The following is a 4,462-nucleotide window of genomic DNA, read 5'->3' on the forward strand; positions in this document are numbered from 1 at the left end:
CTCTCTCTCTCTCTCTCTCTCTCTCTCTCTCTCTCTCTCTCTCTCCCTCTCTCAGTAATGGATTTTTAAAAGAAAAGAAGGAAGTAAAAGCTACCGCCCGAGGGAACACATTTCGCTCATGCATAACCATTATATCAAGCGAATGATGAAAGTAAATGAAGAAAAAATTCAGAGGATTGTTTATATGGATGAAAGCCACATCTTAACTTTTGTCGGGACGAGGATTCATTGTACGATCCAAATGATGAGCACGATCTTACAACTATTGCATATCACAAAGGACAACGGTGTTATTTCATTGCTGCAGTTATAGAAGCCGATCGTAGTATTCCGAGCGATCAACGATCGGCTGGATTGCTGATGGACATGCTTGATATCTTTGAAGGGAAAAAGAATCAAACGAAAGATTATCATAGTATGTTTGATCGCGAATACTTTGTCAAATGGATGAAGCAGCTATTGTTGTCTTCGAAAGGAAGAAATATGTCCAATGCTCTTATCGTGATGGACAATGCCAAGTACCATAAAAAGCTACCCGAAAATACGCCGAGAAAGAACAAGAAAGCAACATTACAAGAAGCGTGTACAAAATATGGAATTGGTTTTGATGGCAACAAAACGAGAGCTATTTTATGGGGTAAACTGCATCCGTATACTCAAGGTAATGTAATTCCTGTTATTGCAAGAATGGCTCAAGGTGAAGGATATGAAGTTCTATTTTCACCACCTCATTACTCGCATTGACAACCAATTGACACTGCCTGGGTTGTTATAAAAGGAGAGGTTGGTAGGTAATACACAACTGACACTACATTCAAAGATGTACTTCAACGTTTGAAAGTTGCTTTTAATTACCTGAAAGCAAATACTGTTCAGGGATGCATCGATAATGCAAATAGGAATCTGAGAAGTTTATGGGAACACATAAAGTCTATGGAAGATGCTTATGTTGACAATGTTTTAGATGAGGATATGGGTTCTAGTGGTTCCTCTGATAACGAGGAAAGCGTTACTGAAGACTCTGATAAAGATGATTAAAAATAAATCCGAATTTTCTTTTCTTGTACCATATTTTTATAGCAAATGTTTAAAATATTGTATCAACTCATGATCATACCTTTGCCAGAATTGTGCTATCAAAAACCCTAGGTTTTGGGAGTATCATGCAACATCAGAGGGTGTGTTAAAATTTTTAACAAGGTTCATTAGAATTCTCGATGTTGTCGTGGACTGGAAACATATTCTGATCATTTTAAGAAGTAGATGAGAAAGCTCTGGACATGCTGACATGCAAGTTAATATAAATTCGTCTTGCTTGGAACGCTGTAAATAATGCGATGTGGTTGGAATGCAAGTCAAATCCATGTCAATTCTGCATGCTAAAGGCTTAGAGAATTTCGTGGACAGTATAGTGGTAAACAATCGAGCATCGCGACAAGCGTCTTGTGCTTTTTGGTTACAATCTCCTTCGAGGTTTATAAAATAAGTACCTCAAAATGTCGACCGAATCAATTCATTTCCTGAACATTGGAAATGTTCAAATGTAAGACCTCACTATCGATTTACTTGAAAAGTCGCAGAGGAATGTCAAAAGAAAAGGATTGTGAAATAATATTCACACGTTTCGTTAATGGAATAAATTAAGTAGTTTTTACTAGAAATCCATACATGATCGTATGATGAGTGGTTATTTCAGTTGTTCTAGAGAACACACAACTGTTTAATATTGATTATCTTGCTTAGATATTAAGTTTTAGGAAACCGTTTAGGATCTTGTGATGTCGTAATGATATTACCTTCCTAAGTACATTACTTACGTATGTAAAATCAAATTGTTTCAACTAGGAATTAAAACTGTATGAATCTGCCAGGTATGTACTTCTTGAGATAAGCTACTTTATGTTCTTCGACTGAAAGTAGTTTTACTATTTATATTGATGTTGCATTTTGCAAAAGCATAAATTTTACAATATCCTGATTTATGCATTCCTTCATGTACAGAATGGAGTCAATATAAACTTGTTAACTAAAAATAATTGGCGAAGGAAGGCTATACAGTGGAAACTTTCGCTAAAATAAAGGCAAAGTTCGATTTCTGTGGGATTTTTACTGAGAACGTAACGAAAATTACATACTATAATCATTTAGCCCAGTTCTCTATCGTTTATAGCAATTATTTGCCCCTTTACCCTCTTAAATATGGTCATGTATTAAATAGATGATTAAATCGAAATGCAGCTGATTATTAGCTTGTATTCCGCTGACCCCGAAACTAAGAAAAGCAAATTTGATCTTGACCGAATTTAATTCAGATCCTACGAGAACGAAACAAAATACAGTAGGTTGCATGTCAGAAATACAGGCATGTCTCAAATTCTCATTCACCTTAAAAAATTTACTCACTATTAAATTTCTAGTCTTCTTCACTTTTTTTCTCTGGGCATTGTGTTACTTGCGCTGTATAAACTGTTATAAAGGTATCATATTGCTAAATGTCGAAGTCTGTTGTAAATTATAAATGTGATACCCTTACCTGAGATTTGTTAAAGGATAGAGTAATAGCCAACTGTTTCAATTATAGGCGTCACTTCCAGCGTTGATCTAATGGAGTAGGTGGATCATCCTTTCTCTGAACACTTATTTCTATATATGGTTACGTGCTGATTAATAAGCAAAAAGAAAAAAATGTTTTTAAGTACTTAAAATTATACTTATCATTATGGGTGTAGATTCAGTTAATACCCGTTCCCACTGTTCTTATTTTTGTTCTCTTCGTGGTTGGTGGAGTTAATGTGGTTATTATTAAATATTCTCGCATAACTGCCCGAACACTTTCTTTTTGCTCTCAGCATCGGAAAAAAGTGGCAACCTTCAAGTTGGTTACCTCATCACTGAAAGATTCTCTTTTACTACTAGTTTGGATAAGTGCTTCACTTCTCAGCTAACGAACCTTAAAAGTGAGCAGATATCTTCTGCCACAGAGAATATTTTCTATGATAAATAATCTCTAATTTTCATGTCACTTCCTCGATACGAAAATTTTGAAACAATACACTAACTTACTTCAGCATAATTAAATATCCATCCAATAAGTTACCAGGATGAGCTGTGTTGTGTTAGGAATGTCCAAATCACTTCCAAAATCCTATCTTCTTAGAGCCAAAATAATTATTATCTCTAAACAGCTGCTATAAAGTACTAGATCTATAATAGAATATTGTTTTCACATCTGCACAATGAGCAGCAGTTTCATCCACAGGCACTAAGGCTGCAACCACCAATGGAAAGATATCTTGCTTATTCATAAGAGTATCCTCGCCAACTCACTCCAAAACTTATTGCTTAGACGTATTCTTTCATAATTTTACCTATTTTACCTCCAATACAAAAGCCACATGCCATGTCATATCTGTCCCTCTTTTGTGGTTAGTTGTAGAATCATGCCGTCTATTTCTTCCTTCCCAGAACGTCAACTCTCTAGACACATCCACAGCCCTTTTTCTTACATTTTAAATAGCAGCAGATCAAAATAAGCATCATAGACATTAATCTTACAAGTCTTGGAACCTCTGCAAAGACTATGGGTAGATTTACCTCCTCCCAACAGGAATCCAAATAATATATATATATTTATATGAATAGATATAAGTTGTAATAATTAGATCAAACTGAATTGACATTTGAAAATTATTTAATGCGTTACATCTTTTCGTAATACATAATAGGAAATACATCCTTTACGTAAACCTTAATCAGTTAAAAAAAATTTTTCAGAATATGAAGGAATTGATGGAAATATTTCAAAATATATGGTTAGAACAGTAAGTCAGTTACTAAGTTAGGAGGATGGATATATATAAAGAAGAGAAAGAGGAGATGGTGGGAAGAGAAAAAAGAGTAAAAGAGAGAAAGATATAAAGTGAGATAAGTGGAGAAGGGGGAGATACGAGTGAATAGAATTGAAGAGGAAATGGGACGGTTGTGTTTGCATATAAAAGGATAAAGAGTAGAAGACAGAGGTTAGCAATTGGGGGGGGAGACGGGAAGGAAATGAACCAGATGTCAGGGTGTAGTTAAGAGTCGTAGTAGTGAATGAAATTTGTTGTATATGACCTTGAACATAATAATAATAATGATAATAATAATAATAATAATAATAATAATAATAATAATAATAATAATAATAGTGGGAACACAAACCACCCCCAGTACTTGAAAATGATCACATTGCACTCCTCTGGAACTTCACCATTCAAACTGACAGAAAGATAGACGCAAATAGGCCAGACATCATACTGAAAGACTTCAGACAAAAATCATGCCTCCTCATTGATATGACTGTCCCAATCGATATAAACGTATCTGTCAAGACCTACCAAAAACTGAGCAAATATAAAGATCTTGAAATAGAAATTAGCAAAATGTGGAATCTGAAGACAAAAACAATACCTATTGTCATAGG

Source organism: Octopus bimaculoides, chromosome 8 (assembly GCF_001194135.2).
Source record: "Octopus bimaculoides isolate UCB-OBI-ISO-001 chromosome 8, ASM119413v2, whole genome shotgun sequence".
NCBI classification, from domain to species: Eukaryota; Metazoa; Mollusca; class Cephalopoda; order Octopoda; family Octopodidae; genus Octopus; species Octopus bimaculoides.